Consider the following 16,789-nt stretch of genomic DNA (forward strand, 5'->3'; position numbering starts at 1 on the left):
AATAAATCTTTACAAATAAATGTAATCTTGTTATAATGAAATTGTAAAATACCACCAGTCTAAAATCAAATGACAAACTGTCAAATTAAAACTAAATATAGATCTGGATTATTTCATGAACACAGCTAACTAGATTTTTAATACAGCACAGTAGTTCAATGCTTTGTCTTTGATACCAGCTATTAAAATTAAATACAAAATACAGACCAGTGTTGAAAATTCCCTGAGCAGACAAAACCATATAAGACATGTAAGCAAAAATAAATCTAGCTTATTTCATAAACATAAGCCAAACTTAAGTTATTTCTTTTAAATGCCTCTGATAATTGTAAAAGAAACAAGCCATCTTCCTAAAAATGGTGCAAGATAATCACTTTTAACCAGTCCCCTGCTGTCCGGAAACCTCCATTGTAATAAAGTTAAACAACTCACTCATCTTTACTTTGTTAGCCATCCTGTAACATGGTCACGTCCCTAAGCTTCATATCAATCTTTGAATTTAAAAACTCTCAGTTTGCGAACTGATCTTCGATGCACAATAAACTCTTACTAAATATTATTTATTGATTTGGTGGTTTGAATTTTGCTATTTCTGGATTTTTGACGGAGCCCAACCGGTTTCAAGTCCCCATTCTTCCTTAAGCAGCAGATTTTGACAAATACTTAGCCTCTCTATGTGTACATTCTCCTCACCTTATAATTAAAATCACAGAAGTGTCTGCCTCACAGATTTCTGAAGAATGAAGAAGTTGCCATATGTACTGCCTTTCCAGGAGTGATTTCACATTATAAGTGCTCTTTAAAAGTTATACATTCAACCCTTGAAAACCTCTTAGTACAGAAAGAACATTAAGTATTTCTTAGTGAAACTAATGCTAAGTGCAGAATATTGGATTTCAGTTGATGCTATATGTATAACCTGTGCCCATTCAGGAACATCTACCTCAGAAGACAAGTATCAGTGACTGGGAGCTGACAAGATGGCCACGAGGGATCTGGCAATGGGAACGACCTTCTTAACACAGGCTATCATTGGAATCCTGGGCAATTTCTCTCTTCACCATTCTATTTTCCTTTACTTCAGTGGGTGCGGGTCGAGGTCCATAGATTTGATTCTTGAGCACTTGATTGCAGCCAACTCCTTGTTTATTCTCTATAAAGGAGCCCCCCAGACAATGGCAGCTTTTGGGTTGAGACATTTCCTCAGTAGTTTTGGATGCAAATTTCTTTTCTATGTTCACAGAGTGGGCAGAGGTTATGTCCATTGGTAGCAGCTGCTTCTTGAGTATCTTCCAGGCCATCACCACCAGCCTCAGGAATTACAGCTGGACAGAGCTAAAATTGAAAGCTCTCAAATATACGAGCACCAGCAAATTCCTGTGCTGGATCCTCCACATACTAGTAGACACGATTTTTCCTATGTATGTGACTGGAAAGTGGAGAAACATAAACATCACAAACAACAAAGATTTTGAATACTGTTCATTATGACAAAACCAGAGACTCACTCTCTGCAGCATTGCATCATTCCCTGACATTTTCTATTTGGGGCTCATGGTCTGGGCCAGTGGCTCCATGGTTTTCATCCTGCACAGGCAAAAAAGGAGGGTCCAACACATCCATAGGACCAACGTCTCCTCCAGATCCTCCCGAGTCGAGAGCTATGAAAACCATTCTTATTCTGGGTGAGCACCTTTGTCTATTTTTACACTCTTTCCTCCATCTTTCCAGTGTGGTTGGCTCTTTTTAACAATCCTAATTTGTTCCTGGTGAACACCTCTGCCATAGTCACTCTGTGTTTCCCAACTGTCAGTCCCTTTCGGCTCACGAGCTGTGACTCCAGGGTATCCAGGCTCTGCTTTGCCTGAATAAGGAATACAAAATTTCCTCATCTAGGAGAAAAATGAAAATTGTGTTTTTGCACAATGTTCAGTTTATTCATTCATCCACCACAGAATCATCTGAGGCAGTCATATTACAAAAGAGTGGTGGTACACACACACACACATTATATTATATTATATAATATTGCATATTATATGCACATGCATATTATAATACGCACATGCATATTATAAGTGTATGTGTGTGCATGCTCATGTGTGTATGCATATAAATCATATTATGGTTATTAATCATCAGGAAATAATATTGGAAAATTTTACATAAGGATGTAAAATTTAGAATTTAAAATAATATTAATTACAATAATAAATTGCTTGAACATAAAGTCTTTTTTTCTTTATTAATCTTTATTTATTTATTTATTTTATTGCAGTAACAGCGGCTTACAAGATTATATAAATTTCCAGTGTACATCATTATATTTCTATTTCTTTGCAGATGACATCATGTTCACCACCCCAAGACTAATTACAATCCATCACCACACACATGTGCCTAGTCACCCCTTTCACCCACTCCCCTACCTCCTTCCCTGCTGGTAACCACCATCCAATCTCTCTCTCTATGTGGCTGTTTGTTGCTGTTTTTGTCTTCTACTTATGATTGAAATCATATGGTATATGATTTTCTCTCTCTGACTTATTTCACATAGCATAATACCCTAAAGGTCCATCCATATTGTCATAAATGGCCAGATTTCATCATTGCTTATGGCTTAATATTCCATTGTGTATATATACCACCTCTTCTTTGTCTATTCGTCATTTAATAGATACTTAGGTTTCTTCAAAGTATTTGCTACTGTGATGGTACTGTAATGCTGCAATGGACATAGGGGTGTATGCATCTTTGTGCATTTGTGTTTTCATGATCTTTGGATAAATATCCAGCAGTGGAATAGATGGATCATATAGCAGTTCTATTCTCAATTTTTCTAAGAATCTCCATATTGTTTTCCATAGTGGCTGCAGCAGTTTGCCCTCCCACCAGTACTGCATGAGGGTTTCCTTCTCTCCACATCCTCTCCAACATTTGTTGTTTCCTGTCCTGCTAATTATAGCCATTCTGACCAGAGTGAGGTGATATCTCATTGTAGATTTGATTTGCATTTCCCTGCTAATGATGTTGAACATCGTTTCATGTGCCTGTTGGCCATCTGTATAACTTCTTCAGAGACATATCTGTTCAGATCTTTTGCTCACTTTTTAATTGGGTTGTTAGTTTTTTTGTTGTTGAAATGTATGAGTTCTTTATATATTTTGGATATTAACCCATTATCTCATATATGGTTTGCAAATATCTTCTCCCGATTGCTATGTTGTCTTTTCATTTTGTTGATGGTATCCTTTGCTGTGCAGAAGCTTTGTACTTTGATGTAGTCCCATTTGTTTATTTTTTCTATTGTTCCCCTTGCTGGGTCAGACATGGTACTTGAAAATATGCTGCTAAGACAGATATCAAAGAGTGTACAGCATATGTGTTCTTCTAGATGTCTAATGGTTTCAGGTCTTATATTCAAGTCTTTAACCCATTTTGACTTAGTTTTTATGTATGGTGTAAGATAATGGTCTACTTTCACTCTTTTGCATGTGGCTGTCCAGTTTTCCCAACATCATTTCTTGAAGAGACTTTCTTTTCTCTATTGTCTGTTCTTGGCCCCCTTGTAGAAAATTAGCTGTCTATAGATTTGTGGGTTTATTTCTGGGCTCTCAATTCTATTCTATTGATCTGTATGTCTGTTTTTATGCCAGCATCATGCTGTTTTGGTTACTATAGATTTGTAGTATATTTTGAAATCAGGGAGTGTGATACCTCCACCTTTGTTCTTTGTTTCTCATGACTCCTTTGGCTATTCTGGGTCTCTTGTTCTATATAAATTTTATTATTCTTTTTCCCATTTCTGTAGAAAATGTTGTTGGAACTTTGATAGAGATTGCACTGAATCTGTATATTGCTTTAGGTACTATGGACATTTTAACAATACTAATTATTCCAACCCAAGAGCATGGAATATCTTTCCATTTCTTTGTGTCCTCTTCAATTTCTTTCAACAATGTTCTACAGTTTTCAGTGTACAGATCTTTCAGCTTTTTGGTTAAGTTTATTTCTTGATATTTTATTCTTTTTGTTGAAATTGTAAACTGGATTGTATTCTTAATTTCTATTTCTGCTATTTCACTGTTAGTGTATAGAAACACAACTGATTTTTGTATGCTGATGTTGTATCCATCAACTTTACCATATTCATTTAATTGTAAAAGATTTTTCGTGGATTCTTTAGAGTTTTCTATATACAAAATCATGTCACCTGCAAATATTGACAGTTTCACTTCTTCCTTTACAATTTGGATCCTTTTTATTTCTTTTTCTTGCCTGATTACTCTGGGTAGGACTTCCAATACCATGTTAAATGAGAGTGGTGAAAGTGGGCATCCTTGTCTGGTTCCTCTTCTTACAGGGATAGCTTTCAATTTTTCTCCATTGAGAACATTAGCTGTGGGTTTGTCACATATGGCCTTTATTATGTTGAGGTACTTTCCTTCTATACCCATTTTATTCAGAGTTGTCATAAATGGATGATCTATCTTGTCAAATGCTTTCTCTATGTCTATTGAGATGATCATGTGATTTTTATTCTTCATGTTGTTAATGTGGTGTATTAAATAGCTTGATTTGCAGATGTTGAACTATCCCTGCATCCCTGGAACACATCCTACCTGATCATGTAGTATGATCTTTTTAATGTACTTCCCTCTTAGAACCACTTTTGCTCTATCCCATAAATTTTGGCATGTAGTATTTTAATTCACATTTGTCTCCAGGTATTTTCTGATTTCTCCTTTGATTTCGTGACCTGAGCATTGTTCAGTAGCATTTTATTTAATCTCCACATATTTGTGTCTTTTCTAATTTTCTTCCTGTAGTTGATTTCTAGTTTCATATTGCTGTGGTCAGAAAAGATGCTTGGTATAATTTCAGTCTTCTTAAATTTACTAAAACTTGTTTTGTGGCCTAATATGTGATCTCTCCTGGAGAATGTTACATGTGCATTTGAAAAGAATGCATATTCTGCGATTTTTGGTTGGAAAATTCTCTAGGTATCTTCTAAGTCCATCTGGTCTTCTGGTCTTCCTTATTGGTCTTCTGTTCAGATGATGCATCAATTGGTGTAAGTGGAGTGTTAAAAGTCACCTACTAGTATTGTGTTCTATTTCCCATTTTATTTCTATTAGTAATTGCTTTACATATTTAGTTGCTTCTGTGTTGCGTTTATAGATATTTACAAGTGTTATATCCCCTTGTTGCATTGTTCCCTTTATCATTATGTAGTGCCCTTCTTTATCTCATGTTACAGTTTTTGTTTTAAAGTCTATTTTGTCTCATATAAGTATTGCTACCCTATGTTTCTTTTCATTGTCATTTGCATGGAGTATCTTTTTCCATCCCTTCACTTTCAGTTTGGGAGTGTCTTTAGATCTGAAGTGTCTCTTTTATGCAGCATATATATGGATCTTGGTTTGTTTTTTTTTTTAATCCAATCAGCCACCCTATGCCTTTTGATTGGAGCATTTAGTCCATTGACACTTAAAGTAGCTATTGATAAATATGTACCTATTGCCATTTTGTTACTTTTTTCTCCGGGTGTTTTTAGTAGTTCTGTTTCTTTCTTCTTCTCTTGCTCTCTTCCCTTGTGATTTGATAGCTTTCTTTAGTATTAGGTTTGGGTTCCTTTCTCTTAATTTTTTGTGTATTTGTCATAGGTTTCTTGTTTGTGACTACCATGAGATTCATATATAATGACATACATATATAGCAATCTATATGAAGTTGATGGTCTCTTTAGTTGGACCTCTTTCTACAAACTCTTCTCTTTTACTCCTCTCTTCCCACATTTTACGTTTTTGACATCATATCGAACCTCTTTGTGTGTGTGTGTGTGTGTGTATTTCTATCCTCTTATCATGGAAATAGGTAATTTTAGTACTTTTATCTTTTGATCTTCATATTATCTTCATATATAGTTGATCTGCTACCTTACTTTTACCAGTGATTTTATTGACTTTTAGAAAATAATTTTCTTCCTATTTGTGGTCTTCTCTTTCCCACTTAAATAAGTCCCTTTAGCATTTGTTATAAAACTTGTTTCTTGTTGATGAACTCCTTTAAATTTTACATGTCTGGGAAACTCTTTACCTCTCCTTCCATTCTGAATGATAGCCTTACCAGGTAGAGTATTCTTGGCTGTACGTTTTTCCCTTTCAGCAGTTTAAATACATCATGCTACTTCTGTAAGGTTTCTCCTGTGAGGTCAGCTGATAGCCTTATGGGGTTTCCTTTGTATGTAACTTGTTGCCTTTCTCTTGCAGATTTTAAGATTCTCTCTTTATCTTTAATTCTTGACATTTTAATTATAATGTCTCTTGCTGTGGGCCTCTTTGGGTTTATCTTGTTAGGTGCTCTCTGTGCTTCTTGTATTTGGATGTATTTCCTTCCTTAGGTTAGGAAAATTTACAGCTATTATTTCTTTGAATAGATTTTCTACCCCTTTATCTTTCTCTTCTCCTTCTGCAACACCTATAATACTAATGTTAGTGTGCTTGATGTTGCCCCAGAGGTCCCTTAAACTGTTCCTGTTATTTTTAATTCTTTTATCTGTTCAGCTTGGGTGGATTTCCTCTAGTCTTTCGTTCTGCTCACTGAATCATTCTTCTATATCATCTACTTTGCTATTGAGTGCCTCCAGCGAATTTTTCATTTTCGGTATTGTATTCTTCATTTCCAATTTGTTCTATTTTCTATTTTCCAATTCTTTGTTCAAGTTCTCATTGAGTTTATCCATTCTTTTCCAAAGATCAGTGAGCATCCTTATGACTTTTTGCTTGAACTCTTTCTCAGGTAGCTTGTTTGTTTCATTTTTTTTTCCCCCTGGGGTTTTGTCCTATTCACTTACTTGGAATGTATTCCTTTGTCTCCTCATTTTGCCTCTTTCTCTGTGTTTATGTTGATGTACTAGGTAGGTTGGCTACATCTTCTGATCTTGGAGCTGGGGCATTATGTAAGACATGCCTTTTGAGGCCCAGCAGTGTGCTTCCCTCTTGTCACCATTTCCAAATATTCCAGGGGTGTGCACTGTGTGGGCTATGTGTCCTTCTGCTGTGGCAGGGCTGCTCTTGCTGCAGGTGTCCAGGGAGGCTAGGCTGTCCCCCTGGCTGGCTGGTTGTAAGGTTCAGCTGTGTGTGGCTGCTGTGGACTCTTCAGTCACTTTATTGCGTGTGGGCAGCCCAAGCACAGCTGGGTGCAAGGTCTAATAGCACATTCCTGTTGCAGTTTTTCTGTTAAGTCAGTAGGCCTCCAGCATGGCAGGTTGCCAGGCTAAGGGACTTACAATTGCTGTTGGCTTCTGGACTGCAAGGCTCTTGTCAGTTCTCTCTGGATTGCAGGTGAGTGGGGCTGAACCCAGGCATGTGAGCACCCAATTGTTTCATCCTTTGGAAGGTGGGGCTGATACTCTATGTGCCTGTGTGAGAAGCACATTTTTCTGCCACTGACAAGCCCCACTACCCACAGGGCCACACACACTGCCAACACAGTCCTGTCGCATGTGCATGTCCTGACCCCCTGAAGTGGACACAATCACCCCACTGGAGAGGCCCCACACACTCTACCAATGTCCCACACACTCCACCTGCTCTTCACACACACCCTGCCCCACAGAGTTGGACCCACTTGCCCAGATGAAGAGGATCCAGGCACCCAGCCTATGCAGGCCCATAAGTTGCCCAAGGGCTTGCTGTTGGGTCAGGCCAGTTGCTAGGGTGGGCTGACTGCCCTGGCTGAGCTGGATTAAATCAATGCTTTAGTGGGTGTGACAGACCTTGGGCCAATAGGCCAGGGGAAGAACTCCAATAGTGCCCATCAGTGTCTGTCAGCATGGTTGTACAAGGTCACAATAATGGCTGCCACCAATGTCTCAGTCCCAGAGGTCTCACCTCTCAATGAGATGCACCCAGAGCATATTAGATGAGTTTCTTTTCACAAAAGGACTGTTAACCTTTCTTTCTGGTGATTTTAGGTTGCTTTCTGAAACAGGGGAATTTGTGCATATGCCTTTTAAGAGCCAGCTTTTTCCCCTTATGTTCAATAGCTTTTATAGGAGTATTCCCTGTTGTTGTCAGTAACCAGCAAAGCCAGATATTATGACACTCATCTAGGTTATGCTGAGTCCAAAGGATGCTTATAGCAGTAGTGCTCCCCTGCTCAGGTCCCCTACTCCTCCAGGGAAGGCTGTGTACCTTAGGATTGCTCCTGGCCAGCCATAAAGCACTAACACTTAGGAAGGTGGCTTTTTCTCTCCAGAAAGGAATTTCTGCCTCTTCCACCTCAGTCAGGACTGTCTTTGGTTGCAGAGGTTCTTTTTGTCCAGTTTTCAGTTCTCTCAGGGGTAATTGTTCCAAGAATAGTTGTAAATTGTTGTGTCCATGGGAGGAAGTGAGTTCAGAGTACGCCTACACCACTATCTTGACACCAACCTCCTTCTTTACCCTTCTGCTAGTATTCAGCTGGCCCAGGACCTGGTGGGATGTGTTGAAGGCCAAGTAGTTGAGCACAAAGGTGGTGACACTGGAGATGTTTCTACCTGAGAAAGCTGGTACCATGGACTCTGTCAGTTTCTCCACCATGCCTGCCTGGAGGGCATGCATCCTGCAGGCCTCATTTAAATTCACAGTTGACTCATCTTCACACTGTCTTGCAGTAGAGCATGTGTCCCTGTACCAGGGCTGGGGGTGGTGTTGGGGCGATTGGTTGGTGGCAGTGGCAGAGTCTGAGGCAAATGAGGAGGCAGCGGAGTCTCTAATATTTATCTTGCCATTCTAGTTGATTATCTCCTTAACGTACTTGGGATGTATTTATCATTTATTAACTTTAGTTCTTGTCTTAGCTATATCTCTTGATAAAAATATTCAAGTGAATATAGTCAAATAATATTTTACTTTAACAGGATTAATTAGTCTTTTATGTTTAATATAATAACGGACAAATTTGGGAAGCATTTACCAACTATGTGGTCTTCATGACACTTGTTCTATTTTCTTATTCTTTCTATGTTGATTTCTTCTGTGTTAATTTATTTTAAAATTCTACATTTTACCCCCCCTCTTTTTTTTGGGTGCTATAGACTTAGTATCTCTTAGATTCCAACCAGAATTTGCAGAATGCTTTTAAAAACTAATCACAATTAATGTTAGTAATACTTTTAACTTCCACCTTCACAACATAAGGTCGTCACATATTAATGTACTTACCTTCTTACAACTTATTTTAATTGCTGATATGTCTTTTAAAAATGTTTATGCACAGGCCATGAATGGACTTTCAATTAAATTTCAAAAACTGAACACATCTCCGTGTGCAGCTCCTATCTGAAAAAGAAAACACTGACAGCTTCACAGATGCCTCCTTGTGCCCCAGTCATTATCCCCAAGAGTATCATTATTGTGATATAACTGCATACATCAATTTCACCTCTTTGTAATTTTCATGGATGGGATCACACAGCAAGGACTCTTTGGTACTTGGCCTTTAAAGTTCCATATGTTTGTTAATTTATCTCTATTTTTTCATGCCATTGGTGATGGAATTCCATTATGTGAGTATCAAAGAATTAATTTAATCATTCTTTTCTTAATGCATATGTGAGTGGGTTTATGTTGGAGCTGTGATGATGAGCACTGGTATATAAATTCTAAGTGTGGTCTGGTGATACATGTATGTATTTCTGTTCAATACATATGTTGTAGAAGAATTGCTGGGTCACAGGTTTACATCTACTCAGCTTTTTGAGATACTTGCAGTTTTCCAAAATGTTTGTACAAATTTCACACCCACCAACAGTGTATGAGATGCCTAATTTATACATATCTTTATTCACACTTAGTATTTTCTGTCATTTTCATTTTAGCTTTGTGGCTGGTGTGTGACGGTAACCAGGTAATAGCTTTATTTGCAGTCCCTTTATTTACTTAGGAAGTTGATCATTTTTCTTGTTTTTTAGACATTGGGTACTTTTATCTTGAAGTGTCTGTTGCTTTATTTTGTTCATTTTCCCATTGTGTTTTCTGCCTTTTTTTTTTTTTTTTTTTACTGAATTTTAAAAAGTCCTTTATATACACTGGATAGGAGGCCTTTCTTGGCTCTCTCTGTCTCTCTCTATCTCTAATTCTATCTTGGTGTCTTGATGAGCAGAAGCTCTTAATTTTAATACAATATGACTTGTCATGTCCTCCTTTAAAGTTAATATTTTTGTTCTGTTTACGCAGTCTTTTCTTATTATGAGATCTCAGAAATAGTCTATTTTCTTCTAAAAATATCATTTTATACTTTTAAATTTACATCATCAATCCATTCAAAATCAATTTGTTACAGGTATAGGTAGTGATTTAAGTCTTTTTTTTTTTCATCAGAATAACATATTTCAATTTATTCTGAAATGTATTTGGCTTTCTTGTCATTTGTTGTCACCTGTCATTGCCTCACCTACTTTAACATAATCTCACCCTTGGAGCTGACATTCTGTCAAGTCTACTGGAAATTCTCTCTCTTCTTGTCTCCTTCAATCTTTACAACTTCAGTGTGCCACCAATCAAGGTTAGCCATGGTGTCAAAAATCTTCAGTGGACCTTTTTGTTTAGAGAATTGATTATTCCCTAGCTCTAAAGGGAATGTGCACCATGTTGAGACAATTCTCCATTAGTCTCAAGTTTTTTTCACAGCTTATATCAGCTTCTGTCTTGAATTATCTTTTAAAGAATCTTTTGAATAACAGTAAGCCTTAGGTCATGTAGGTAGCATCTCTCTCCAGGGAAAAGTGTGAATTAATTTTAACCAATATGATAAAGATAATGCCTCCCTCTGAGGCAAAATTTGGGCAGGTTTTTTTGTGACCAACTTTAAAAGACTGGGATTGCTCAGTTGTGACACAAGCCTACTACATGTGCGGCATCCACCTGGGTCTCTTTGTATCACCTCAGAAGGACTTGAGGTAGACAAGGGGAACAAATGCAAAAATGAAGATCTTGCTGCTGTGTCATGAATAAAAAATCTTTTATCTCAATCTGAGGAGTCTCATGCCTTCTGTCAGCATCCATGAAACTGACAAGATTAATTTATTATCTTGCAAATAGGGTAAATTCTAAGCCATTTCTTCACATTTCTTGACAGTCTTGATGATGAGGATGGGATGCTGAGAGAGACATGACTTTCTCAAAGAGTAAATTGCAAAGACCCTTCATGGTCCTGGTTAGTGGATACGAGAAGTCTTCCTAGGACAAGTAGAAAATTCTGTCACCCACATGCTGGGGAAAGTAGAACTAAGGGCCCTGCACTGTCCTACCTGTTAATGAGGCTGAAGAGTGAGAGGTAGGACTGAAACAAGTAACTTGATTGTGCTTTGTTTTTCATTCTCCTGGCAGAAGGAGGAAGAGTCAAGGGATTATCAACACCGACATAGAACTTTGAGAAAATCAAAAACATTATATATTCATGTCATTGGGCTGCAAACAGCCAAAGGCTGCTGAAACAAAAAGGATATATGCCTGAGAGGGTCATGGCAGAACAGGAAGCCCAGAATCCTCCTTTTCCCTCACAGACACATTGATTCAACAATACGCAGTTGAATTGCTTTTGTGAGAAATTCTGAAACTAGTTAAGAGGTTCCTGAACCCTGGGTGAGACAGAAACCAGCCACATCAAAGCCACTAGGAAAACTCCAGACACCTTCTTGCCAAAATCCCTACCCCTAACCCAGCTCCATTTGATCAGAAGGAACATGCCAGCTCCCAGCTTCTCCCTGAGGAAAGAAAGAGCTGGATCACACATTCAAAGTTCCAACTTTTCTGGGGCTGCCCAAGGGATTGGTTTGTCGTGTCTGTCTTGGAGCACTGATGGAACCTGGCATACTCTAGATACCTGAAGCCTGGCGAGAACAGACAGAGGTTTTCAGCAAGCACACACACAGCTGCTGTAGCCCCTACCCCAGCTAAGCACAGGGTGAGCAGGAGAAAAATCCTAGATCCCAGCTTCTCCCTGGGGAGGGAAAGAGTTGACCACCTGTCCAAAGTCCCAACTTCTCTGGGAGATGCCTGAAGGACTGGCTCCTACCTCACCACAGTGCAAAGGAATCCTCTGGTAATGGTGGGAGAGTTCATGAGGTAACCACATGTTGCCTTAGAAAAATGAGGCAGAGAGTGAGAAAGAGGTTGGGGTAAAATGAATGGGAAATGAATGATGGAGGGAAAATAACGAGCTGGTGGGAATGAATGGAAATACCCTTATCTCCATCTTGACTACACACCCAGACAGACAAAAACTGATCTGAGTCCCACGTCCTTGTGGCTCAGTAGGGAACTCTAGACCATGTTGGTGCATCTCTGCAGAACTGTGCATGGAATTTGTCTTTGAGCACAGACATGACATCTGAGGGATGTTTTCAGGCCTGTCATCATTCATTTGGGGAGATGAAACTTGGTGCCTTCCTTCCATCTATACTTTATCACAATGTGCAAGATATTATCCGTGGGGTGAACAGTTTACTCATTGGGGATGAGGTGCCACCTTGTAATTCTTAGCTGCTCAGGGACCCATGGTAATTCTACTCCAGGGACACCTGCAGTTCATGCACCACAGGTGGATCCTGTTCCTGGCACTGAGGGCACAATGATTCTAAGAGTGTGTGCTAACCTCTACTCAGACCACTGAAGCTAAGGCAGCCAGAAGCATCAAATGGCTCCACAAATTCATCTACATCAAGGTCTTCTAGGTTGAAGCACTGAATGGAGGAGCAACAGGTAAAAACAACAAATTCAGCCAAAGAAATGGAGTCATCAAAAAGGGAGACGATATTACTGTGTGAGTTCTCATGGATGATGTCATGAAAGAAGTCAGGAGAGACAACCAATGCACCACTGCTGGTTTAGGCCTGCCGGGGAAGAGAAATGAGGGCAGTGTAGCTCATCTCGGCTCCACCCGTCTCTTCACCCTGACCTAGCCGCAGGTTCAAGGGTTTAGAACAGCAAACTTCAGCTGTTAAAGAAAGGGTCAGGCTTATAGAGCAAGCAAAGCCTGCAGGATGGGGTGATTAGTAACTGCTCCTAACAATATACTTAATAAAATTAAACAATCATCATTTTATTTGATTCTCCCAACTGAAAGGTCACAGAAGCTGAGTTACCCTCTAGGTGGAAAAGCCACGACTGGAGATCTCAGAGGATGGGACCCTGAGACCAGCAATCCTTTCCACATATCCATGGCTGAAGCACTTCTCAAAAGGAAGAAAAGGGCTGTGTGACTGACTGCAGGTTCCATACACAGGAACTTTCTTCAAAACAAAAAGAACCATAAAGAAAGATTAAGCTATACTCAGTAAACTGATTATTAGTAAACCTGTTAGTCATTTTGGAACTATTACAAATGATTTTATGTTTTCCTAATATATAGAATGTATAATTGTATAACATATACTCTATTTATATGATACATTATATATTTGATAGAATTTATTTAATAGGCAATGTTTCCAAATGTCCTAAAATTATAGATATCATGTAATTATATACAATCCTAAAATATGGATAAAACAAATAAATTATTATGTCAATGTCACTAAAACCTAAGATTTTCAGAGGCCAGCCTGGTGGCATAGTGGTTAAGTTCACGCACTCCACTTCGGCTGCCCAGGATTCACAGGTTTGGATCACAGGTGCAGATCCAGCACCGCTTGTCAAGACACGCTATAGTGGCAATCCCACATGCAAAATAGAGGAAGATTGGCACAGATGTTAGCTTAGTGACAGTCTTCCTCAAGCAAAAAGAGAAAGAATGGCAATAGATGTTAGCTCAGGGCCAATCTTCCTCACAAAAAAACAGAAAACTAAGATTTTTGGCATTAAAGACAAAAGAAGCATAAAGATAAAATCGAACAAGTCTCGGTAGGGTTAGACATTCTGCATTTCTCACAAGCTCCCAGAGGGTGCTGAGGCTGCTGGTCCACTGACTGCATTCTGAGTATCAAGATTCTAAGGTCCTTACATTAAGCACAAGGAGGGTAGTTCTGATTACTGTTAGACTTTGATATGTCGGTTACGCATGTTGTGATTTCTAGGGCAGTGTCTCAGCTGGGATAGACTTTGCCTCCAGTGCATACAAGCAATGTCTGGAGACATTTCTGGCCATGGAGGGGGTGGAGAGGTGTTACTGCTATCTAGTGAGTGGAGGCCAGGGGTGCTGATAAACTTCCTATAGCATAGCCCTGCCAAGGAATTATCCAGCTAAACATACCAACAGTGCCGAGGTTCAGAAACACTGTTCCAGGGGAACCACTAAAGGAATAAAAACAGAGTCTGTGGATTCCAAACGAGGAAGAGAGGAGAAATGGACTGATAAAATCAATCCAAAGTCAATCCACAAAGAACAATGAGAAAAAGGCACAGAGAAGGGCAGAAGAAATAGAAAGCATAATGGGAGGCAGCAGATTTAAGCCCAAGTCTATTAGTTCATTAAATATAATTGGAATAACTATTGGTTAAAAGCAAAGATTGTTAGACTGGATTTTCAAAAATATGCCATTTACAAATAAAACTTCAGGATGCAGAAAGTTTGATAGTAATAGGATGGGAAAAGTATACCATGCAAATACTAATCAAAAGATAGCTGATAAATCTTTATCGATATCAGAGAAAGGAGCCCAAAGGAAAAAAAGGTCTTCCTCAATGTAAAGAAGGTAATTTATTTCATAATGATGAAAGACTGAATTCACCAAGATATAAAAAATCTTCATTTGATGCCTCAATAATCATGACTTTAAAACATATAAAGCAAAAGTTTACAGAACTAAAAGCAGGCAATTCCACACTAAAGTGGGAGTTCAGCACAATTTCCTTAATATTAATTTTTAAAAAGCAGAATTAATTTAGAAATAGGTCTTCCTAGACAAATAATAAACTTGGTTTTTGGAAATACGTAGAATGTTGCTCACAACATCTGCAGACTACACATTCTACTCAATGAAACAAAGGGATTTACAAAATTGGACCACATACTGGGTGCATAAGGTAAGTCTCGGTTGTTATCAAAGGATTTTCATAATACCAAATATGGGGCTGGCCTGGTGGAGTAGTGGTTAAATTTGTGCACTCTGCTTCAGCAGCCCAGGGTTCGCGGATTTGGATCCTTGGCATGGACCTACATACTGCTCATCAAGCCATATGGTGGTGGTGTCCCATGTACAAAATAGAGGAAGATTGGCACAGATGTTAGCGCAGTGACAATCTTCCTCAAGCAAAAAGAGGAAGATTGGCAACAGATATTAGCTCAGGGCCAAACTTCTTCACCAAAAAAACCCCAAAAAGAAACCCCCATAAAATTAAAAACAAAAAACAAAAAAATATATTCTCTAATTATAATGCAAAGAAGATAGAAATTGATGGCAAACATAAGTTAGAAAATCGTCTTCTAAACAGCACTTGAAACAAATAGTATATATCACTTTGTGGAGAGGACAGAAGAAAATTCTTTGTTCTTACAAGCCTACTTACCTAGACCAGGGGTTGGCAAACTACAGCCAGGGGATCTCTTTTTGAGGGGTGGGATGGGGCTTGGTGGTGATTGTTTTCTTTGAGATGTAATTCACATACCATAAAGTTCACCCTTTTAGTATACAATTCAGTGGTTTTTACAAAGTTGTACAACCATCTCCACCAATTCCAGGACATTTCATTATCCCAAAAAGAAATCCCATACACATTAAGCAATCACTTTCCACTGTCCACCCACCCTTCCACCACCCAACCCCCACGTTCAACCCCAGCCACTAACGTACTTTGTCTCTATAGATTTGCCTATTCTGGACATTTCATATAAATGGAATCATACAATATGTTGCCTTTTGTGTCTGGCTTCTTTCACTTAGCATAATGCTTTCCGTGTTCATCCATGTTGTAGCACTATCAATGTTTCACTCATTTTTATGGGTCATGTTCATTACATGGACACACCACGTTTTGTTTGTCCATTCCTCAGTTGATTGACATTTGGGTGATTTCCACATGTTGACTATTGCAAACAATGCTGTTACAAATATTTGTGAGCAAGTTCTTGTGTGGCTGTGTGTTTTCAGTTCTTACGGGGAACATACCTAGGAGTAAAATTTCTGGGTAAAATGGTAACTTAGTGGGACTAACAATGTTTTCCAAAGTGGCTGCACCATTTTACATTCCTACCAGCAGTGTACGAGGGTTCCATTATCTCCACATCCTCATGAGACACTTGTTATTTGCAATAATACAAATTAGTTTTGCATGTTGATCTTGTATCCTGCAACCTTGATGAACTCGTTTATTAGCTCAAATTTTTTTTACTGGATTCTTTAGGATTTCCTATATACAAAATCATGTCATCTGCAGAGAGAATTTTCAGTTCTTCCTTTCCAATCTGCATGCCCTTTTACTTTTTTCTTGCCTAATTACTCTGGCTGGAACTTCCAGTATCATGCTAAATAGAAGTGGTGAGGGTGGACATTCTTGTCTTGTTCCTTATCTTCTGTGGAAAGCACTGTCTTTCACTAAGTATTATGTCAGCTGTGGGTTTTTTGTAGATGTCTTTTATCAGGTTAAGGAAGTTCCCTTCTATTCCTAGTTTGTTGAGTGTTTTTAATCACAAAAGGGTGTTTTATTTTGTCAAATCCTTTTTCTTCAATTGCGAGGATCACATGGTTTTTTTTTTTATTCTATTGATATGGAGTATTTCATTGATTTTTCTGATGTTACACTAACCTTGAATGCTTACGATAAATTCCACTTGGTCATGGTGTACAATTCTCTTTATGTGTTGC

General features: G+C 38.5%; 1 pseudogene; it reads left to right on the top strand.

Annotated features, from left to right (window-relative positions):
• Positions 1 to 980: 980 nt before the first annotated feature.
• Positions 981 to 1,868, top strand: LOC124250308 (vomeronasal type-1 receptor 4-like; annotated as a pseudogene).
• Positions 1,869 to 16,789: the final 14,921 nt, after the last annotated feature.

Source organism: Equus quagga, chromosome 13 (genome assembly GCF_021613505.1).
Source record: "Equus quagga isolate Etosha38 chromosome 13, UCLA_HA_Equagga_1.0, whole genome shotgun sequence".
NCBI lineage: Eukaryota > Metazoa > Chordata > Mammalia > Perissodactyla > Equidae > Equus > Equus quagga.